Here is a 23,806-nt window from a genome sequence, read left to right as displayed (position 1 = left end):
CTTTACCTTGAAAGTGAAGGTGCCACACTAGTCTGTTGTTCTGGCTCCTGATTCAAAAGAAAATCCCAGGGGCACCTGGGTGGCTCAGTCAGTGAAGCATCATATTCTTGATCTCGGCTCAGGTCTTGATCTCAGGGTTGTGAGTTCAAGCCCTGTGCTGGGCTTCACTCTGGACGTGAAGCCTACTTATATATAAAAAAAAATCCCAGCCACTAGCCAAAATGCTGCCTCCTCTGTGGTGGCCTCCTTGCCTCCCTCCTCTGAGTTCCTTCGGCATTTAATGCCAACACCCCGCTTACTACTTGTTATTTTTGGAGCCTGGCCAGAGTGTGGCGCATGGACCAGCATCACTCGGGAACTAGTTAGATCTGCAGCATCTAGGCCCCCCAGGCCTACTCTGCATTTTAATGAGGTACCCAGGTAATCTGTATGCACATTCAAATTTGAGAAGCACGGCTTCCCCCACCACACTCCTGATGCCAACAAAAGAGATTTTAAGCGCCTCAAGACTGTCTTTGTCTCCACCGACTCTCTGATGATAAATACTTGTTGATTCAGAGGTCACACATGTTGTCCCCTAAGAATGCTCAGTGGCATCAGAATACAGCCAGTGCCTACTCTGACTTTGAGACCAGAACAGACTAAAATTTGGGGTTACTTTGGTCAGAGAGGAGAATAGATAAACTCCTGACATTCAGGGTGAGATCTCCAAATACCATTTCCCACTGAAAGCAATGAGGGCTCCTTGGACAAATGGCCGATTCTGGATCTGGGCAGAAAATGTACAAGAGGAGGTTTGTACAAAATTTAAGAGACTTCTCAGCTCCTGTCTAAAGGATTCAGGAGCCAAATAGAAGGGACTCCCACTGGCCAACAAAGGGCCACGTGAGCATCAGTATCAATACTGACTACAAGGAATTGAAACACATCAAATGTATTAAAACCTTATGAATTAATAGTAATACTCAAAAAAGCAAAACAGAACTTTGTTCACTGTTGCAGGATGCTAGGAAAGCAACTCATTGTTTTGAAAATGGTAAATAAAGGGGGGAAATCAAGCAATTATCCTGGGTGTCAAATAATAGGTAATTGTATCTGTCATCCCTCCTTCACCGATAAGCTGGAATACTTCTATGAAGGAGAAATGCTGGAATTAGATAATCGCTATTTTAAAATGTTTAATGAACCAAAAGATTCAAGCACTGCTCCTCTGTAGCATCCAATATCACGGAAAGAGACGACCAGACATCATGTGCCTCCTGTCGGAAGAATAGAGCATCACTAACACCAAACCTGAATCTCATTAAGTGCTAGATCGTGCCAATTTACAGGGAAAATAGGGGCACAGAGCATGTTAAATTACACCATAAGGAGAGCATCAGCAAAGTCTAGATTGTGGGCAAATCTCCTGGATAAACAACACTGTGTCTTCAGCAAACTTCAAGGAAGAAAAAAAAAAAAAAGACAATAGATTAAAATAGCCTTAAAAGTTTTATCAACCAATTTCAGCATGTGAACCTCATTTGGACCTTGATTCAAACTATTTTTAATTTTTTTATTATTGAATTATAGTTAATATCCAGTGTTATTTTAGCCTCAGGTGTACAACATAATGACTCGAGAATTCTATTTATTACTCTGTGCTCACCACGGTAAGTGTGGTCACCATCTGTCACCACACATCGTTATTACAATATTATTAACTATATTCCCCTTCTGCACTTCTCATTTCTGTGACTTATTTATTTTATAACTGGAAGTTTATAACCTCTTAATCCTCTTTCCCTATTTTGCCCACCCTTCTCCCCCCCTGGCAACTACCAGTTTGTTCTGTATGTTTCAAGACTCTGTTTCTGGTGTTTTGTTTGTTTTGATTTTTAGATCCTGCGTGTAAGTGTAATCATATGGTATTTGTCTTCCCTGTCTGACTTATTCCACTTAGCATACTACCCTCTAGGTCCATCCAGGTTGTTACAAATGGCAAGATGTCACTCTTTTTTATGGCTGAGTGATACTCAAACTATTTTTTTAAATCTGTTTATGGTCATTTTGAGACATCGGGAAATTTGAACAGTAGGGATTACTGTTAATTTGTTTTGATGTCTGATAGAATTGTGGTTATGTTACAAAAAGAATTCTTGTTGAATGATTTACTAAAACTTTTACAGATGAAACGGTCTGGCATCTGGGATTTGCTTCAAAGTAATAGAAGATGGACTACATTGATGCGGGTAGGGTATGGGACCAGTTTGGCCATTGTTGTCCTGGGGGGCTGGCGATCAGGTGTGTGACAGTTCATGATGCTGTTCTGTCTACTTTTGTGTATGTTCAAAAGTCTCTAAAATTTAAAAAGCTAAAACAGGGGCACCTGGGTGGCTCAGCTGGCTAAGTGTCCAATTTCAGCTCAGGTCATGATCTCACAGTCCGTGAGTTCAAGCCCTGCGTCGGGCTCTGGGCTGACAGCTCAGAGCCCGGAGCCTGCTTCCGCTTCTGTGTCTCCCTCTCTCTGCCCTTTCCCTGATCATGCTGGCTTTCTTTCTCTCAAAAAAATAATAAACATTAAAAAAAATTTTTTTAAATAAAACACAAACAAAAGATATATAACAAAGTGTTGAAAACTTAGTATAAGCAAAACAAAACAGACTTTAGGTCAAGGATCCAAAACCGTGTAAGAATAAGACGATCTTTCTTGTCTCATTCTCAGCCTACTTTCCCGTAGAGTTTTTATAACGTCATCACTTCCTTCAGAGGATGCCGCAGAAACCTAAAATGTATCGAATTCGGGGAGAAAGAATTGGATACAGAAATAATTGCAGAAGATTTGGGGTCAGGAATAAGCAGAGCTGAGTTCACACCAGAAGCCCACTGACCGAAGGCTCAAGCCAGGCTGCAGACATGTTCAGCACGAGCTGGCGAGGGAAACAGGATGTCCGGTTAGCGTCCTTCTCCCTAACAGGATCGAGTGTTAGAAGCCTGGGTCTCCCCAGTGGCTGCACATTCCAGTCACCTGCGGAGCTCTGGAAACCTGCCCCCCCCACCCCCCACCCCCGTTAAAGGGGCTCTCAGCAGGAGGCCGTGCTCCCCAGGTGACTCCCAGGTGCAGCCGGAGTTGAGGCTCTCAGTGTCCCAGGCACGCTTGGGACTTTAGCTCTTCCGCACATGCTTAGCCACAGCTGGGAAATGGTGGCAGCCACTCACTGCCGGCTAAATGACGAAGCAAGGTGACGAGTGAAACGCTGGGCGTCAACTTCATTCTGTTTGCTGTGAGTCACTTGAGGTCATTAGGAGCCACTGTCCGACCTGAGTCACTTCTCTCCCGGGGTCTCTGGGCTGTGGCTGAGATCCAAGTGGGCCAGAGCTTGGCTCCTCGGGGTGGTGCAGGTTCCAGCAGCTTGTCACGTCCCAGGGCAAACAGCTGCTGTGCCGCGGATCCCTGGCAGGGGGGGTGGGGGAGGGCAGTTTCTAAGCAATCGGGACACACTGTGTGATTCCAGTTTCCTAGGTGCCCTTCCCGGCCATTAGCTGGGGCTCTGAGCAAGGCCCCCGCTGCAAGCTCCTTGCCCAGTGGCGGTGGGATGGACAGAGCCTTCCCCAGCTCAGTGCCACTTGCCCTTGACTGCCGCTTTCAGGCCCATGTAGCCCAGAGGCAAGGCTCCTACCCCACCCAGGATCTGTGACTAAGTTGACCTTCTACCCTACTCTCCTGTTCCAGGCGTGACCCCTTTGCCTCAGCCCCACCCGAGGTTACCAGCCCAGCATTGCTCATGCCCCACCCCCCAGCCTGGGGTCCTTCTCTCTTGACCTCTCAAGAAGTTTCCTTCTGCGGCAGACCTACTGGGTGCCACCTAGTCTCCTCGGGACCTTCCCCCCTCTGACCGTGGCCCCAGAGGTCCCCGTGTCACCTGCTACCAGGCGACAATAAGGCAGGGATTTGTAAGCAATCGAACGAGCGATAAGAAGTTTAAGACCCTCCAAGAACTTCAAGTAAGCCATCTTTGGTGAGGCAGTGTCCATAGGAGGCCAGGGGAGGGCAAAGTGATTTGTGAGGACTATGCAATTAGAACGGCTTCCTGGAGGAGGCTGGACTTGAACCAGGTAAGGGGGACAGGCTGGATATTAGAACTGTGCTGAGAACTGGTGGGACTGGGCAGCCGGTACACGGTGACGGGAGAAAAGTCAGCAGCAAAGGGGCTCTGAGAACGCTTGTGGGCAGGCAAGAATGATACCCACAACGTATACCCAGCAGAGCATGGAAGTGATGGCTGAGCCGGCCATGACCCTCTAGTGGCTGGATTGGTGGTGGGGGGCGGGGGTGCAGTCTGGGGTCTCCTGGGACAAGACCGGGGTAATGAGGGGCGGGTGGCATTTGTGTTGGGGGTGGGGGCTCAGGGCAGCGGCCGCTCACCAACCAGGATGGAAGGGGCTGGGTGTGAGTAGTGTTCACTGACTGAACTGAAGCTCTCCCCAGCCTGTGTGTGGGGCAGTAGCCACGAGATGTGAGCTCAGCGCTCAGACACTGTGATGGGGCGCCTTAGCCACAGAGGACACGGTTGTGAGTCAGCAGCACCAGCTGTCCCTCCTTCTTGGAAAGGATTATGTCCCAGGGTAGCACAGAGGGCCCAGAGGGCAGCCACTGCTTTAGGGAGGCTGAGACGTCTCTTGCCTGGCCCAGCCATCACCCGAGCACAGCCCAGGCCCCACCCCAGAGAAGCCGGGAGCCTCACAGCCCGACTCTGACTCAGAGGCTTGCAGTCCCCTTGGAGTCAGACTCCAGTCTTGGTTGGTCTTGTGAAGTCGTGAAAACTTCAAGGACAATGAGGAGGTCTGATGGCTTGTCACACCTCACTGCAGAGCAGAAAAATTGTCCCTGGAATGTGATGGTGGCTGTTAACAACCCCTGTGATTGGGTGTGGCCCTCCTCTTTACAGAGGCACGAACATTCAGAGGCAGCGGTGGGGATCTGGCAGCGGTCTCAGAGCCAAGACTTGGACAGGCCGGGAATGCTAAGGTCGGGGACGGGGAGGAGAAGAATCTCCACCCTGTGACTCTGCACAGGGTGAGACGACAGCTGAAAGCCCAGCAACAGCCACGCAGCACGAGTGCCCGGAGGCTGGTGTGATGTCAGCAGGGAGGGAATGCACCGAGTGGACGTGGAGACCCACACAGACGCCTGTCAGTGGGGAGGCTGGGGGGCCACGCTGGGGACACGGGCAGGCCCCGTGGCAGGCCAAGGCCACGCCACTGCTGAGACAGCCACCACCAGACATGGATCGCTGCCTTCATGGTGGTCCCTGGGCCGAGTGCCATAACTGTAAATACGTTCTCTCCTGTCTGTGTACCTTTCCCCTGGCAGGTCGGAGCCCCCAGGTGGCCGGACCAGGAGAGCAAGGTTGGTGGGGGAGAAAGTGCCTGGTGCCTTCAGCTTCCAGGGGGCCTGATAGGTCCTGCCTCCCCCGTCCCGGGGTCCACACAGGGTGATTAGCCCCAGAGAGGATGGGTCCTGGGAGTTGGGGGCAGCAGAAACAGACAAGCACAGCATCAGATGTGCACTATCCACAAGAAGCAATCTTGTTGATGGAAACAGTGTCCTGAGCACGTCTTGTCTTTAAACTTAGAAAATACCCAGATTATGACCTCACCTATGGATGAACGAAAGAGCAAACGACTTTGTGTGAGTATATTCTTCTATTCCACATGGGGCCACATTCAAAGCAAACATTTACAAGTGCAGCACTGGGGGGTGGAGGGGGGCTGGTGGGTGGCTGGGGAGGTCCGCTCTACACAGACATTTAAAAATGACTCAAACCTCACCCTCCAGGGAGTTTGCTTTTCCAATGGTGCGGTTTTTACTTCATGCAGACGGAGAAGGTGGTGATGTATGGAGACTTGTCAGAGGTCCGTCAGGCCCTACCAGATGTGGTGACATCTGGTTGTTGCTGGGGGAGGGAGGCCTGATGGTAACGCCAGAATGGTCTGTGGGTGGCTTCTGAGGGCCCAGGAACACCCCGAAATTGTGTAGAAAACGTCATGTGTGTGTACATGTAATTTTTCTGGAGCAAGGTCAGATCTTTCATGGGATCCTCAGATGAAAACAAGGACTGCTCTAGAACCATACTTCCGCAACACTTTCCTGATGCCCCTGAGGCCTGATAGGATGCTCTGAAAGATCACTTTCTATCCCACCCTTTCAAGTCAGGCATTTAATCCCACCTGCTAGCCTCCTGCTGTCCTCACTCTTGGCTGCAGTGAACACTCCAGACCCAGGTGCTCCCTCCCTGCCACCCGGAGCCAGAATCACACCCTAACTTGAATGTTGAAAAGTCATCTCATCTGAACACATCTAAGCTGAAACTCTCGATTCATGTTGCACGCCCCCCCCCCCCCCACTTAAAAGCTCCATTCTTCCCCAGTCTTCCCTATCACAGTTAGTGATATTCTTCTTTTTTATAAAGAGGGAGAACTTTTGGGGTGTCTGGGTGGATCAGTCGGTTGAGCGACTCTTGATTTCAGCTCAGGTCATGATCTTGCAGTTCCTGGGATCAAGCACCATGTTGGGCTCCTGCCCTGACATCGTGGAGCGTGGAGCCTGCTTGGGATATTCTCTCTCTCTCTCTCTCTCTCTCTCTCTCTCTCCCCCCCCCCCCACCCCAGCCCCTCCCCTGCTGGAGCTGTCTCTTTCAAAATAAACATTTAAAATAAAAGACGGAGGGGCGCCTGGGTGGTTCAGTCAGTTAAGCATCCGACTTTGGCTCAGGTCATGATCTCACAATCTGTGAGTTCCAGCCCAGCGTCGGGCTCTGTGCTGACAGCTTGGAGCCTGGAGCCTGCTTCAGATTCTGTGTCTCCCCCTCGCTGACCCTCCCCCATTCATGCTCTGTCTCTCTCTGTCTCAAAACTAAACATTAAAAAATTTTTTTAAATAAAAGAGGGAGAACTGTTAAACTCTGGGTTCAAATCCCAGTTTTTCTACTTGCTGTGTGACTTTATGCATATTGATTAAACTCTCTGTGCCTCAATTTCCTCTTCTATAAAATGGGGATAATAATACATAGTTCATAGGAGTGTTGTGAGATTTAAATGGCTTTCAAAGATGTCAAGGGTTTAGAGGAGTGTCTGCTTAACAATGAATATTAGCAATTGTCATTCTTCTAGTTGCTCCAAAGTCCTAAGAATGAGCCTTTCTTCCTTTCCCTTCCACATCGCGTCCCAATCCATCAGAGATTCCCATCCATTCCGCCTTCAAATCCATATCGGAAATGTGGTCCTTCTCCATCACTGCTGGCCTTGTCCAAGCCACAGCGCCCTCCCACCGCCCTCCCACACGGCCGCCCTGCTTCTGTTATTCCCATTCAACCCACCTGCGCCCCCCACATGACAGCCAGAAGGATCTTTTACAAATGTAAATCAGATCATAGCCCACCTTTGCGGACTCAGAACATACATCACACCCCTTATTACAGCAGACAGGACCCTGCCCGCTCTGGCCCTTGCCCACCTCTCACGCCTGGCCTCCTACCACTTCCCTTCCTCCCTTGGCTCCCCTCTGCCTAGAACAATTCCAGAGTAGAGGAGGGGCAATCAGGGGCTGTTCGCTCAGGGCGAGGGGAATTCCTCTGAGGACGTGGCATGTGGGCACACTTGAATAAGTGTTGGAGAGAGCCATACAAACGCCTGGTGTGGGGGAGCACGCATGCATGCATGCATACGTTTCTTTGCAGGGACCTGATTGTGTACAAATGGTGCTGGGTGCAGCCCCTACACCCCCGCGGGGAGGCAAGCACAGTCCTACGGTAGCCTCAGGCCTGGGGATGGACGGGTGCGCTGGAGGGGCTCTGCCCTGGCTGCCGACGACCACCTTCCTCCTCCCACATCAGCCAGACGCAGCGTGAGGAGCCTGTGGGCCCGAGGACAAGCCCGGTGGATTCAGGTGTTTTTTAGCGCCTGGCTTGAAGCAGCACCCTCAGGCAACGAGGCACAACACCCTCCAGTTCCCCAAGCCCCCCTTCCCCTCTCTGCGCCCTTCTCTGCTCCCACAACTAAGCGGAAAATACCCCTTCGCTTTTCGGAGGCCAAGAGAGACGGCACCGAGACCCCGTAGCGAGCCGCCCTGCCCCGGGGGAGGGTGCGGTGCCCTGGGCGGCTTCCGTCCAGGTGACAGGGACTGAAGTGTAAAGGGAAGGGGCAGTTCAGTGAATAAATGCATGTTCGTCAGTCATGTTCAGCCCGGGACTCCAAGACACCGACCGGTGATAGTCTGGATTCTACCACCGGCTGTAAAAGTCCAGTGGCCCAGAATATGCACACTTGGGGAAATTTAAAGCGCCATTGAAATAGTAGAAGTTACCGTCTTCGTCTGCACTGTTGGCATTACTACCATTCCGGTTTCTTCTTTTGCTAAAAGTGGATTCGTTCCTGGCACAGAATGATAGCAACATTATACCGAGTGTTGCTCGGCGCCAGGCATTGTTCTTAATTGTCTGGGTGTTCAGCCCGCCGTGGGAGGGAGCCGCGATCGCGGGGGCGTGCAGTTCCCGCAGCGCCCACTGGGAGGCGCAGGCACCGCACTTTGTCTGGAGCCGGGTGCCCGCGCGCCCGACCGACCACGGGATCCCCATCTGCGACCCTAGACCCCGGTGCCCAGTCCGGACCCGGGCAGGCCTCTGAGGCCTCACCAGGCCTCGGGCTCTGACAAAGGCCTTCCCTTTGGAAGAAACTCCTGGGGGATTCCCATCTCACAGAGCAGGTTTCAAGGCCACGGGCTTGGCCACACACACCTGGAATGGGGGTGGGGGGGCAGTGAGAATGTAGGGGGTGGAGGGAGGGAGATGGGGGTGGGGAGCAGTGGCGCCACACACCTTGTCAGGTAAGGCCCCGGTCTGCTGGCCCCTCCCCCCCCCTTTCCCCCAGGTGTCCTTGCTTGGCATTTTCTCCAGAGTTCCCAGAGTCCTGTGGGAAATGGCCCTCTTCCGTCCTGACCCTTCCTCCACATCTGGGCAATGAACCATCTGCCCGGTTTGAACTTGATTTTCAGCTTGTGACAAGAGAAACCGCTGAAGCTGAGGCACTGGAGCTTCCTGTGAACACCAGCCAGCAAGCAAGTGGACCTGGAACAAGTAAGTACCTGGGGATTTACGGACTCCTCCAGCGTAAACCCCTTGGGGCACTAACCACCTTCTGCTTCTTTGGTACATCCTCCCAACACCTAGGATGCTTCGGTACCCGCAGGGGGCTGGTGAACGCTCTTTGTCTGACAGTGTAATAGGTAGCTGGAGAGCACATCAGGACAACTGGGCCGGGGCTAGTTGTGTCAAATGCAGATACATTCTTAAAGGTTCTAATTCAGGAAGATGAGGATGGGACCCAGGAGTCTGCATGTTTAACAAGCCACCTTTCCCGCAAAGGGATTCTGAGGCACTAGAATGTGATGAGAATATGACCGCACTTGGACAAATATCACCAAAGCTTTTAGGAACCACTGTACCACGAGAAGCTTGGAGTCCGCAGTCCCACCTTCCTTTCTGAGCCTGGCCTCCGGCTTAATGTGGCTTCCCCTCCTCCTCCGCCCCTCAGTTTTCCCAGGCCTCCTTTTGTTTGTTTGTGTTTCTGACCTCCCTGGAATGTTGAACCTGATTTCTTCAGAAGGTAAGCTCTTCATTCGCATCAACCTGAACTCTTAGGACGCTTCAAAACCCTTGTGCAGCGTGAGATGAACTCCATGATAAATGAAGTTTTCCTTTTGTAGCCAGTCTTCTAGAACCTGCATTCTGCAACCACTTCATTTTCTTTTCTTCTTTTTTAATTTTCTTAGCGTTTATTTATTTTTGAGAGAGAGAGAGAGAGAGAGAGCGTGTGCGCAAGTGAGAGAGGCGCAGAGAGAGAGAGGGAAACACAGAATCCAAAGCAGGCTCCAGGGTCTGAGCTGTCAGCACCGAGCCCAATGTGGGACTCGAACCCACAAACTGTGAGATCACGACCTGAGCCAAAGTCGGACGCTTGGGGCGCCTGGGTGGCTCAGTCAGTTAAGCATCCGACTTCGACTCAGGTCACGATCTCGCGGTCCGTGAGTTCGAGCCCCGCGTCGGGATCTGTGCTGACAGCTCGGAGCCTGGAGCCTGTTTCGGATTCTGTGTCTCCCTCTCTCTCTGACCCTCCCCCATTCATACTCTGTCTCTCTCTGTCTAAAAAATAAACAAACGTTAAAAAAAATTATCATTCAAAGTCGGACGCTTACTTGACCAAGCCACCCAGGCACCCCCATTTTCTTTTCTTAAGTGGAGGAGTTTTGATCTGAGCCTAAACCACCCCCACTCCTCCCCCCCGCAATTCTCTGAGCTTCCTGACCTGCAGATATCAGGGCTGTCAATCACAATGACTAATTTCTAGACTCTTCGTGGAATTAGGGGGGCAGATTTATGTATGTATGTTTGTATGTATTTGAAATAAATTAGGAAATGCTCACATTTCTTTATCTACTGGAAGAATGTGACGTAAGCGCACTTCTTTGGGGTTTCTTTTTCCTCAGCTCAGCCTTCCATCATAAAAATAGAAGGTTGGGTGACAAATAAATCATACTGAAAGTCTTCAGTTGGGCATTTGATATTGTATTGTTAAGAGGCATATTTTATAATTGCTCTGATAATACCAGGGATGATGTTTGTGACAGTGAGTCAACAGCACCTTCCCTGCTGTCCTCTAATAACCCTGTGGGATGGATACACGGCACCACGAGGGGATCATCACAGAACATTAATAAGGTGGGAGGCTGAGTGCTGGCGCCGGGAGCCTTCAGAGACAGAAAGCAGGAGCTAGGCCAGACAGGCCCATTGTGTCTGTGCTTTGAGAGAGAAGTGAGAAGTGGAAAATAGTCTCTTACCTTCCCAGCAAATATAGGGCCTGCCTTGCTCAGAATTTCCTCTGACTTTGGGAGACCCTGGCTGCCTGATTACACAGAGTCAGGGCAAGGCCAAAACTGTCCATGAGAGTTCAGGAAAATGAATGTCCTCTCAACACTCAGAGTGCTGATGGGGTCTGCATGGGGTGAGAGAATTTGGGGGAGGGTTGTAACGGAGCTCCCCAAGCATCTGGAACCCTCTAGAAGACTGGGCGGGTCCATTGCAGTCACTTTCCAGGAGTTATACCTTGAAGTGAAATTTGGCAATGTTTTTGCCAATGTTTAATGAGGCTTCGGGAGAGAGTGCATTTCCTTCTTCATTGGCAGGGTGCTGAACTTGCTGGAACCATCTCTGCTACGGCCACAGAGACAGTGGTTCATTTTTATTTGCTACTCACAGAGAGCTTGCTCTGGGACAGCCCAGAGAGGTCTGGGGACCCTCTCCCCCCCCCCCCACCCTACCCCGCGGCGGACCACACAAAGGGAAGTGCACACCCAGATCTTCCAGGCAGCCGCTGGGTTCCAGGACAGGGACTCTTAAGGATTTATTTTGACCACCCGAGTGCCAGGTGTCCCATTTCCACTTCTTTAAATTTCCCAGAATCCCTGAGAGGTGTCCGTGTGATTGCCCGCTTACAGATGAGGAACTGGAGGCTGCGGGAGGCCAGTGACTTGGCCCCAAGTCACAATCCCCTGCTGAATATGGTGCCACCCACCTGGGCAGCCTGGGTGCCTATGACATTGAGAGCTTCAGTAAGTATACGTGTAGTGAGGGACAGAAGGCAGGTTTGGGGAACAAGCCCGTTGTGATTCATGATCCAAATTCTTTCCACCGTAGTTGAAAAGCCACGATGGAGATTTCAGCTTTTTTACTAGAGACCCAAGAAATCTGTGTCCCTACCTCCTCTGCTTTCATTCTGGAGCTGCGTAAGCCAATGATCATGTCATGCCCTAAACTAAAGAATAAACTCCATAGTTATAAACACACATTCCAGAGGACAAGCCCGGCTGGTGGGGGCGCAAGTATCCACAGGACAGCTGCACGGAGCCTTGGGATTTATGTCTCAAGTCATCTTCGGGGCTTCCCAGAATGGCATTTTAGAGAAAGAGAGAACCAAAGCATTCCCACTCTGCTTTGTTACTTGTCATAACACCAAGCAGATGACCAAGGGGACAATTCTGGGCCACACTTGAAAGGCCGGGAGGAAAGCACCTGAGTAGTGTTGGCACAATTCAAAGCAGCCTGTCTCGGGCAAGACATTTTGCTTCTGAAACATCTGAAACCATCTTGGCCCTCAAGTGTGGCACAGTTGATCTAAACGTTTTAGAAACCATTGTAGTGCGAGATAGGGAGTGGTGGTCTTTAAGGAGGAGGTCTTCATTTTGGACATTTTGGACATTTTGGAAATAAGGTGGGCGGAAAGCGGAGGTCTTGCCCAAATGGTTTTCCAGACAAAAACTTTTAAAAAGGTCCCAGAAAAATACATGATGAGACTGACAATAACATAGAAGAAGGCCATCCTAAATTATAATTAAAACTATAACAGATACTCCTCTACTTTGTTTGAGATCCGGTTTAGGTCCCACCTTCTCCAGGCAGGCTCTTGTAGCGACGCTAGCATCGAAGCTCTCTCCTGTCTTTGACCTCATCTAAAGTTTTTATAATGTGTAGAATATTCCACAGTGTTCAAAACAATCCATTCTTATATTTGCTTAAACTTCGTTCTCCAGCACCCAGTGTGGGGTCAGGGGCTACATCTTCTGTGAAAATGATAATGCTAGTAAGCACTGCCTTTAGATCCAGGCAAGAGATCCCTTTCAAGGGATAAGCTCATACCCTCCCTTCTAGAACATTTTCCAGTACCCAGGACCTCTTCCTGGCGTCCCAGGTGTATCTTCCCTGGGTGGACCATGTTGCCAGTCCATGGAATGGCCAGGGGCAGCCACTCGCAGAGTCTGCTGCGATGCAGAACTGGGTGTCCACACACCTGTACGAGAGAGGTTTCATGGCCCCAGAGCCTTTCTTCTCCCCTGGGAAGAAAAGAGGGCTGGGCTGCAGACCGGGCACCAGGGACCGCCTCCCGGTGCCACCACATTCTAGTATGGAGTTTCAAAGAGGCCAAGAATTCTACATTTGAACTGGACTTTCCAGCCTCTGTTGCTCTGAGAGAGGCAATGAGATCAATGGGCAGCAGTTGCCTGGGGCTTGGCTTGGAGTGGGAGGGGCGGGAGAGGTCTCCCAGCAGGAGGAATGCGGGCTGCCAGTAGATCTTCCTCCAGGTCCCACACATGTTGGAGGCAGCTTGGGTATGTCCCGGCTGGCTCAGTCCCTGAATGCTGTGTTTAACCCTCATCTTGCTATGGCTAAAATCCATCTGGAGCCAAGAAACGAGTCTCCAAAGAAATGAAATGCCTAGCTTAAAAGGAAAACCATGGGGAAGTTCTGAATAAGTGACTTAAGAAAAACAAAGTGGAAATTACAGGTCTCTGTGATGAATTCAAAGATTGTTCCAAGGTGGAGAGTAATGTTAAATGAGGGAGTTTAAAGCAAAGAAGGGGGGGGGGGGTGGCAGGTAGGAGAGAAAGGCAACTGACACTGAACTGAGAACGTACCAAGGCTCCGTCTCAAACAAATGTGCGTTATGTGTAGTAAGTGTTCTGTATGCTGCTATAGTGATTTAAAATGCACACAACTTCATCCTTTTAGGCACCACCCATTAAAATGTGGGCAGGTACACACAGTTAGCCTGGACTGTCACTCTCTTCTACACACTTAAAAGATTTACTAAGAAAACTCAGAGAACAAACAAGAGTACAAGGGGAATGTTAGGTTTAATTAAGCAATCAGCTCTTTAAAGGACTTCAGCACAATAATTGTTGGTATGTGAATGTGCCATGAATTATAAATGAGTCATCTGTTCTTTGAAGAAGACAGAACAGGATCTCTTCTTGGAAGGACTTGGGGAGCACTCTGAGTTGTTGAAAGGTAGCAAATTGCATTTCGTGCTCATCAGGCAATAATTACAGTGTCCTTTTAAGCCTAAAAACAACAGGGAACATCTGTTAGGTGTTTATTACATGTGGGCCCTTGGTCGAGTGCCTTCCAGACGTTTGGCCCTCACCATAGGCCTATGGAGTACCGGATACTAGTATTGCAGCCATTTCACAGATGAAGAAACTGAGGCCCTTGGCACCTTGCCCAAATTACCCAGCTACAGGCGCAATATGCTCTGTGCCCTTAAAAGTTCACTGTCTAGTATTTAAGGTTGTACATTTTCTAATTTTATTACGTTCAGGCCAGCTTCATCTCCCAGCTGATCCAAATTCGATGAGCTTCACTAAAATAATATCAAGTATTTTTCTAGCCAATGAACTATTGTCATGTATTATAATAGGAATGAGGGGGAAACTCACTGTCTTACGGAACACCCAATCCACACTTGGGAATCGACTGCCCAAAGAGAATGCTTGTTTCCAGATTGTAGTGTAGTATTTATTATGCCTGAACAATGACCGGAACAGTGATAATTTTGTAACAAAACCTCAGGGAAGCTATTAACAAGTTGGCATTTCTAATTTGTGTGGAAATGCTCATTTTATTTATCAGAAAATTATAGCAGTGGTGTTCACTTAATTAAGAATTGATACCGTGGAGGGGAATTTTGTGTGTTTGTGTGAAATTCATAATATTGCAGATGAACATGAACGGGAACGCAAAAGAAAATTGGTTAAATATCTAAATGTCAGCTTATTTTCCTTTGAACTTCTCATTTTACGTGGTTTGAGAGCTGCTTAACAAAGGAATTGTATAAATGCATTGTATCACTTTACAAGATGTTTTTTAGGACAAATTCATGTAAGTAGGAACTGCACTAGGTTTGTAAATAGCCCCAAAGAAAAAGACTTCCAACTTTTGACAACAACTAAGGAAACTACCCGTGTATTACAAGGCAGGTTAAGATCTAATAGCTTTTTCAACTGCCAATAAAGCGTGGGCACGGCTTTACCTGTGTGATAGGTATTATAAAACCAAAAGAATGAGAGTGGTTTGAATGAGAAGGGATCTGAGAAAGGCAGAGAATTTGAGGAAAGCTGGAAACTTGAAGGAGACAAAGAAAATGGGAAGCGGGGCAGAGGAGAACGCCCGCTTTTGGTGGCTGACTCCCACACTGTCACCAGGAAACGATGCTCATGTGCTGGGAGCTCTGGTTATCTGCTGGCTCCAAGTGCCCACAGGCGGGTGTGCCACTGCATGGCCCAGACGCCCCAACCCACCTCACTTCAAGGTCTGGATTCATTTGTTCACAGTAAGCATTTGTTTTACAGGAATTTTGTACCAGGTGCTGGGCTGGGTCAGGGGACACACCCGTGAACAAGGATTGCAGGTCCTTGGCCTCTTGGAGCTGACATTCTGGTCAGAGGGACCAGTCTGCAAACAAGGAGGTACGTAATTGTGAGAGTGGCAGATGGTGATCTGTGCTATGAAGAAAATAAAGCAAGGTAAGGGGAATGGGTGTGATGAAGAGGCAGGGGAGCTATTTAAATAGGTGATTAGGAAGGCGTCTCTGAAGTCATGACCTCTTAGTAGGGAAGGAGCCAGCCATGGGAAGCTCCATGGGGAGAGCACTCCAGGTAGATCAAGCGCTAAGGCCCCAGGGCAGGAAGGGGCTGGATGAATTTGAGGACAAGCAAGAAGGTGCCAATATAGCTGAACTGTAGAAGGGGAGTGAGTGGAAGTCACAGAGGCCAGGTCATGTGGCCTTCCAAGCCATGGCCGGATTTATTGGATTCCCTTCCCAGAGGAGCGGGAAGTCAACGGAAGGTCTTAAGCAGGGAAGCGGGAAGACCAATTTACATTTTTCCAATATGACCCTGTCTAGACGGGGTTATAGGAAGAGGAGAGTAAGGAGATGAATGAAGCGGTGACTAGTCACGGCCTCCACCTTCTTGGCCAAGAGATGAGTCCGACAGTGGGCTCTGTAACCTGCTGGGGGGCTGAAGCCCATCTGTGGACTGTTTTTCTCTGTGAGAGCTGGAGAAGGGCACACTCGCCCCCCTCTCTGTGGAGGTGAGCTACATGCTGCCCCCCTGGGGAGCCAGAGAAGGGGGTGGGCAGCATCAGGGCCACACCCCAACTCCCCGAGGCCTGGGAGGTGGGGCGGGGGAGGGGGGCTGCCAGGTCCCAGCAGCTCTCCCTCCCCTTCTGGGCTTGGACGAGGAAGCTCTAACAGCCACAGAGAGGACGGGTAGACTCCGGCCTTGGATCTGAACGTGGGTGGGACCCAAGAGGAGGCAAGCAGAGATGGCATGAGCTTTGGTGCAAGGCTCTCAGGCAGGGAGGACTCCGTGACCCTGGCAGGAGGACAATGCATGTTTTCTGTCCCAACATCCAAGTTACTCATTTTCCCAGGCGATGCTGTGGGACCTGTGAGCAGTACAGCAGCTAACCATTCTTTGTAAAAAAAAAAAAAAAAAAAAAAGAGTGATGTTTAAACAAAGAAAGAAACGAGAAAACAAGGACAGTGCCTTAGGGTGTATAACATATGGAGCAAAGCAAAATTAATTTGCAAGGATTTCCTTTAAAATGTAGGGAATGGGGTCACCTGGGTAGCTCATCTGTTAAACCTCAAACTCTTGATTTTGGCTCGGGTCATGATCTCACGGTTTGGTTGTGTTCTTGGGTCTGGCCCCCACTTGGGGCTCTGCGCTGACAGCATGGAGCCTGCTTGGAATTCTCTATCCCTCTCTCTCTGCCCCTCCCCCACTCACACATGCGCTTGCTCGCTCTCAAAATAAACATTAAAAAATAAAATAAAACCTAGGGAAAGATCCTGAACACATCCTACGCATTCTAGTGGAAATTAATAAAGATGAACAAATTTCACAAATATTGTCTGTATTTGTGTATGGTGTCCTCGTTAGTTTATCGTAGTGGATGAGGCATGTTGGGAGGTTTTCACAGCTGCTCTCCTCCCTCTAGTCCCGGCTCTGGTTTTCCCACAAGGGTTCCGGTTCTTCCACCGCGTACTGTCTTGTCTGCCACAGAAGTCGCAGCCTCAGCCCCTGCGGGGTGTGTGTGTGTGTGTGTGTGTGTGTGTGTGTGTGTGGAGGGGGTAGGTTCAGTCTGGAATGACTGAGGTCAGGGTGGCTCCCGGGCACACAGGGTGAGGACCCTGAAGCAGTCGCGGAGGTGAGACGTGGAAGGAGGTGGGGCACGCTTCACGTGAAGGCAGGGAGGCTCCTCGTCCCTTCCCAGGCGCCGCTGCCCTTCCATGTGGTCTTTGCCTCCGCCAGCCTGGTCTCGTCACAGAACCCCGGAGTCCTCGCGGGCCTAGGATCACCCTTCCGCCAAGCGCGAGAGACGCCCTCCACAAGAGGCCTCTAGAAAGTGCTGCGCCCCCGCGTGTGCGCATGCGCGTTAGCGTTGGTGCGCTCGCACTTCCCGCTCTTACTCAAGCTCCCTCACGTGAGACGCCCGGTCCAGGTGTCGCGCCGGGCCTCAGTTTGGTGTCAGCTACCAGCCTTTGCTCAGCCAGTCGCTGAGGCTTGTCCTCCTCACACAGTCCAGTCTGTCATGGTCACTGCCAAGAGTTCTTTCCCAGGCCGGGCAGCGTCTGGGTCCCTCAGGTAAGACCTCAGGTGGGCCATTCTCACCGGCTCACCTGGCACGTCTAGACACACCCACCCCCCCCAGCCGGTCTCCCAGCCGAGCACCTAAAGCCGGGGTGAGATGGGCAGCCAAGGACAGGTTGGCTTAGCCTGCAGCAGAATCTCCTGGAGAGCTTGTTAAAAACTACTTGTTCCTGGCCCCACCCCGCGGGGCCTCATTCACTAGGGCGGGGCCTGATAATCTGCATTTCAAACTCCGCAACTAGCCCCGCCCCCGTGATTCTGACACGGCGACTGTCTGTCCCTAGACTGGATTAGGGCGAAGCAAAGCTGGAGGTCACGAGACTGGTGTGAGCTGCTCTGTGCGTGACGGATGGCAGAGGCCTGTAGGCACCAGGCCGCATCAGAGAGAGGAAGGGGAGGAGATGGACCCCAGGAACAGGAGGGAGCGGGGTTTGAGAAGATGGCCTCCTGCTGGATGGGGGAGGAAAAGAGGCGGGGGCGGGGGCGGCAGCCGCACTGCAGGCCGGGTGCTTTCCCAGGAGAGTGTGGGCTCTCACACCTGCAGCGGAGGCCCGCTCCCTCTCCTGCTGGGGCTCTGGCCGGTTCTGCCCCCTGCCAGCAGCTCCCCGCTGGGGGACCAGCCAGGGCCCCTCCCTGGGAACACTCGAGTTACAGCCGGGCCTTGGCCGCAAACGCGGCCTCTCCATGGCCCCTGCCTGATAAAGTTACCACATTCGAAGTGTGACAGATTTTTGGAGGAAGCCAGAAGTAGAAACCGTGGCTGACCCCAGGCCCTGAACTCACTCAGTGGTAACAACGGCACCTGATGTTTCCACAACCCTCCTGTTTGGGGGGATTTAAAAATGCCTCAACCCCATATGGGCTTCATGACCCCAGATTTTTTTTCAAATGACATACCCAACAGATGGGCACACAAAAGTGTAAAAGTTACTTTTCTTTTTCATCTGTTCGTTACGAAGTCGGAGGAACATTAGTCCGTTCTACAGATAGGGATCATTTCTGGATCTAAATGCCTTCCTAATTTTGGAGATTCTACCTTGACGCCGCTCTTTGCTTACAGAGTTGTCCTTTTAGACGATCCCCGTGGGTGATACCAGGGGCCTTAGAGAACCATTTTGCCCCAGAAGCTCACCTGAGAAATCTACCTTCTGCTGACTTTGTGTTCATGCAGAGCACCTGGTTTAGGGCTCCGCCCACAATGGTAACCTCGGAAGGGCTGCTGACCCTCACTGTGGGTCTGGGCTCCAAGGGAAGGGGTGCTGAGCCTTCGGCCCAAAGACTTCATGGAGATTATGAGATCCTTCCACAGATGAGGTAGGAAATGGGGATTTGGGTCAAAGTGGTTATCTGAACTCCCTAGAAAAAAGTATCTGGGGCAAAGTTTGTGTGCTAAGGCTTAATTGGCACATGCAGTAGTTATGAAAGCAGCCAGAGTGAGAAGAAAAGGCAGGCAGGCAGGAAAGCACATGTAAGGGGGTGTGTTACCAACCTAGCCGCAGCGTCACCGAGAAAGGCAGCCTTTTGCTTGATTACACAGCATGTCTTCCAGATGGGCCAAGTGGATCCTTCACACTTCAGAGTGTGAGAGAAGGAAAGGGAATTTATGTGCTGGCTCTTTCCTGTCCTCTTGTCGATGTTCTCTCCAGGGTGCGTTCGTTCATTCCCCAGTTTGGAGCTGTGTTACCTAGCCTTTCCAGTAGTCCCTGGTGAAGCCAGATCTCATGTCCCACATTTCACTTATTCAGACTTGGCCTCGTGTTAGGCATGATAAAACACTTACAGAAGCCCAGTGTTCACTCAGGAGTATGAGGAACAGCAGCTGAGGCCAGGGGATGGGGGGGGGGGGGTGCAGTCCTGGGAGATACATGCCCGTAGCTGGGCTCGGTGACAAACGAGGAGTCAGGGATTTTTGAGAGGATGTTATTCTTTTGTCTTGCCTCTGAAATTGTGGCCCCATTAGACCTCCAAATGCCATTTGCAACTTATTCCTTCCTCTAGACTCACATCTGTCTTTAGTAACATATGGCAGTGAGAAGGAAAGTCCTGGAGAAGTAGCGGGGGAAAAAATTCAAATACCCTCACTTCGCAAACCACCGCATCCCATTTCTGCGCCATGCTCTAATACTTACTGTGTGACCTCGTGGAAGTCACTTAACCTCTGAGACAATATGGCAATTTCATGGGAGTCAACGTAATGCATACAACATAGGGTCCTTTTGGGAAATCAATGAAACAAACGAATGTATAAGCTCTTTCAAAACTCTGGTGTGATCTGGTGACGAGCTGTTATTCTTACTTCCCTTCTTCCTGCAGCACCACACCATCCCTCTTGAGACACTTGTGGCTTCTTTCTGGGACTCCTGACCTTGGGCCCGGCTTTGTGTCTAGCAGGTCTCCCTCCATTCTGACCGCCAGCTGTTCTGCCCCTTCAAGCTCATCTGTCCCTTGAAACCACCTCTCCTGGACATTCTTTTAGGGAGAGTCTTGACATTCATATCAGGGATCTGTTAGCTATAATGCTTTGCTAGGGCGAGGATTTCGCAATTTCACAATAAAAGGAGCTTTCTTTTGAAACAATGAGTAAGCTTTCCACGAGTACCAACATGTCGGGAACCATAGAGCTTGCATGAGAAAAGCTGGTGTTCCTGTGTCCTAGAGCCTTTGCATCAGGCTGAAAAGAAGCAAGGTCAGCGTGTTCATTTCATGGCTAAGCCTTTTGTCTCCCTTAACGTCCTTTCCTATGTATCGTCTCCTTTTAGCTCCCAGTAACCCCTACAAAGAAGAAAGGGCATCTCCATCTTCCAGTGGAGGAAGCAGAAGTTCAGAAAAACTGACTGATTTGCCCAAGGCCCAGAACAGCCAGTCTGAGGCCAGGCAAAACAAGAAACTGTGTCTTCTGGTTCCAAGCATTTTCTATTAAACACTGCTGTTATTTGTTTTGGCTTGTTCTTACTCCCTTTATTCTTGATTTTCACAGCGACTTCCTTCTGCAGGGAAAGTGTCCTGGCTCCTACCAGGTGCTTGTATTCTGGGTAACACAATTTCTTTAATTCACCAAGAAAGTCAGTCATAGAACCATCAGCTGTGAGGGGTCAACCCAAGACCACAAGGCCAGCCTCCTGCCCTTAGCTCGGTGGAGGCCTAAACCACGTTTCCTGGCTGGTTGGGGGACCCTTGGGATGCCATGACCTGCCCCACAGTTGAGAACAGAAGAAAGGTCTCAGTATCTGTCAACTCAACCTCATGTTTTGGGGCTCCCCTTGGGATGGGGGTACCTATGCCCCACTCTCACCCCTGAGACATCATGGCCAGGTTGGGTAACTACAGGTCTTTTATTGTGCTGTTGTTCTGCTGGTTTCTGGTTGAGGGGGCTGTGCAAAGCAGTGGTATTTTGAGAGGAGGTCTGGGGGGTGGAGTGGAGTGAGTAGGGGGTGATGGAAGGGGAGGCAGGAAAGGAGATTGAGAGAGGACGTTGGGAGAAAGCAGAGATGCCAATGGCGATGGAATGTGGCTCCATGTTTTCCATTTACTCCTTTTGTTTCCTTGTGAAAGGTTCTGTTGGCCTTATGTTATTAACTGGTGCTTCAGGAGCTGGGTGTGTGTGTGTGTGTGTGTGTGTGTGTGTCAGAAGTGGGATGGCACTAGCTGGGCATGGGATTAAAGCAGGGGCAGCCTAAATGCTCCTAGTCACATGCAGGTCACAAAATGCTGGCCTACGTCATCAGGGCATCAGTCTCTGAATCTAAAGATAGATGTTTATCAAGAATTCCTCCTTTATATCAATTCCAAATCGTTCCTCTTTTAACTCAAATTTAAGTCCATTTCTTTTGGTTTGGCTCAAGTCAAATCCTTGCCAGCAGACCAAACTCTGACTCACAAAATCCAGAACTGCAGAGTAGCTGAGGAAGGAAGATGTGGCCGGAGTCCAGCTGTGGAAAATGCAGGAGACTGTTACAGAGGCTGGGGCTGTTGCCCAGCTATTACTGCTCTGTAGGAAAACTAGTGAATGATTCCCACTCGGTGAATATAGGGGAAGCCAGAAACACCTGGCTTTTCCCGTGGTAGAAGTTCGGATGTTGAGTGACACCAATCTGAAGGAGTCAACAACACTGACCACGATATGGAACAATGGCATTCATCATTATTTCAAATGTATCCAGAATTTGTCAGTCACCATTTTATGTCCTCTGCCCCATTCTGCCTCACGTGCCAATCCCTCTTCTGTCTCTATGGGTGATGGCCGGACCTAAGCCCATACCTACTTTCTCAGCATGAAAGCCTTCCTCGCTTGTAAACACAGTCCCTTCTCGTTAAGCTAAGGGTGTTGTGTGTGGAAACACACCAAGTGCTTGCCTTGGTCCTTTCAGCTGTTACAACAAAATGCCACGGACTGGGTGGCTTGTAAACAACAGAAGATAATTTCTTATAGTTCTAGAGGCTGAAAGTCTGAGGTCAGGGTGCCAGCGTGCTCGGATGAAGACCTCTTCCAGGTCACAAACTTCTCATTGTATCCTCACATGGTGGAAGGGGCTAGGGAGCTCTGTGGGCTCCTTTTATTATGAGGGACACTAACCCATGTCGTGAGGGCCCAGCCCTCATGACCTAATCCCTTCCCAGAGACCCCGCCTCCTAAAACCATCGAGGTGGGCCTTAAGATTTAGCATATGAATCTGGGGAGGGGCACAGACCAAAGCAGTGCTATAGTTTGCAAACTTAGTGTCTACCTCCATACAGGGCCCCCACCTCTAAAGGTGACTAGGTTTTTGCTGTATGTGTTTTTTAAAATGAAGATGCAAATATTTATCCATATACACATATGTGTAGGTTGTACATTTACAGATCAAAGGCAGGGAAGGTAACTAGGTCTTAAATGACAATAACCTATCTGTTTTTGAGGACCATTGTTTTTTTGTGTGTGTGTTTTTTTTTTTTTTATCAGCTACCATTTAGATTTCAAGGCACATTTTCTCATTTCACTTGACACATGAGAAAATTGTTGCCAGCTAGTTGAGCGGTAAGGTGAACTTGACTGTGATAATGGGACACAGCTCAGCAAAGACAGCAAGGTCAGCTGACCAGTGTTCTGTTCTCCTGTGCATGCTATATCTACTGACCTGGTTCAGGATCACCTCTTTGTTCTCCAAAGGACTATCAGATTAGCACCAGCATGGTCCAAGAATGTCTTTTGTACAATTAACCGGTAAGATTCAAAGAAGTTGATTAATATTTAAAATTAATCCCAGAAAGCTAACTTTGCATTGAGCTGTCAGCCTAAATTCCTTTTCTCAGATGGGTCTAGAGATTCTTGGGCAGCTAGGGAAAATATCTTGCACAGAACATAATCTGTTGAAATCTCTATTCCTGCTATGCCTACTGTATCAGTCAGATCAGCGAGAGATGCTAGAGTAAAAAACAGACCCCCAATCTTAGGATTTATGCAACTGAAGTTTATAGCTCACTATAGGTTTGGGCACTTATCCAGGGCAACTGTCCTCACATGTTGACTCAACATTCCATCCAGATTTCTTGCTCTTGCTTGTCAATACACACTTCCCTGATTGCCACGACAGGGAAACAGCAAGGATGAGCAAGTCAGTGCTTCCAGCTGGAAGTGACATGTGTCACATTTCATCTGCATAAACAAGTCCCATGGCCACACCGAACTCTAGGCAGACAGGTGTATCTCTTACTGGTTTCTGTAAAACAAACCACCCAAACTTATGTTTTTAACAACACAGCTTATCATTTCTCGTGTTTCTGTAAGTAGGCTGGGCAACTCTTTTGCTGGTTTTACCTGGGTTTGCTCATACAGCTGTTTTTGGCTGGAGGATCAGATGGGCTGAATTGATGTCCTAGATTCACGTGTCTGGCAGTTGGTGCTGGCTGTTGGCTGGGGTGCCTCGGTTCTTCACCACATGGTTTCCCATCCTCCAGGAGGCTTAACTGACTTCCTTACACAATAGTCTCAGGACGGTGTTCCAAGATGACAAAGGCAAGAGCTACAAGGTCTCTTAAACCTGAGCTCCAGAACCCACACAACACTTCTGCCACATTCTGTTGGTCAAGGTCAGTTACAAGGTCAGCCCAGATTCAAAGAATGGGGAAATAGTCTCTTGATGGAAAGAGTTGTAGTTATCGTAGCCATGTGTTTTGATCCATTTCAGCAGGGAACGTGTACAGTCTCTTCTTGTTATTTGTGGTAGTTAGGTACTATAAAGTCATTGAGAATACTGAATTAGAGAATATTGAGCCATTGCTTCTAGGAGGGAATACAGGGTTAGT

At 49.8% G+C, this 23,806-nt stretch overlaps 2 long non-coding RNA genes across 2 annotated transcripts in view; one reads left to right on the top strand and one right to left on the bottom strand.

Annotated features, from left to right (window-relative positions):
- Positions 1 to 8,868: 8,868 nt before the first annotated feature.
- The window catches only part of LOC109253336 (uncharacterized), a 61,673-nt gene continuing 46,735 nt past the window's right edge, over positions 8,869 to 23,806 (top strand). The window contains exons 1-2 of the long non-coding RNA XR_002074353.2: positions 8,869 to 9,113; positions 15,218 to 15,334. This is a non-coding gene — a long non-coding RNA (uncharacterized LOC109253336). The remainder of the gene's footprint in view (positions 9,114 to 15,217; positions 15,335 to 23,806) is intronic.
- Positions 15,643 to 19,252, bottom strand: LOC109253347 (uncharacterized). Its single transcript, XR_002074356.2, has 2 exons — positions 19,014 to 19,252; positions 15,643 to 16,343 (listed from the first exon to the last, which is right to left on the bottom strand). It is a non-coding gene; the product is annotated as an uncharacterized LOC109253347 (long non-coding RNA).

Source organism: Panthera pardus, unplaced genomic scaffold (assembly GCF_024362965.1).
Source record: "Panthera pardus isolate Hobbes unplaced genomic scaffold, ASM2436296v1 HiC_scaffold_21, whole genome shotgun sequence".
Classification (NCBI taxonomy): domain Eukaryota; kingdom Metazoa; phylum Chordata; class Mammalia; order Carnivora; family Felidae; genus Panthera; species Panthera pardus.
This window is presented reverse-complemented; position numbering and strand designations above follow the sequence as displayed.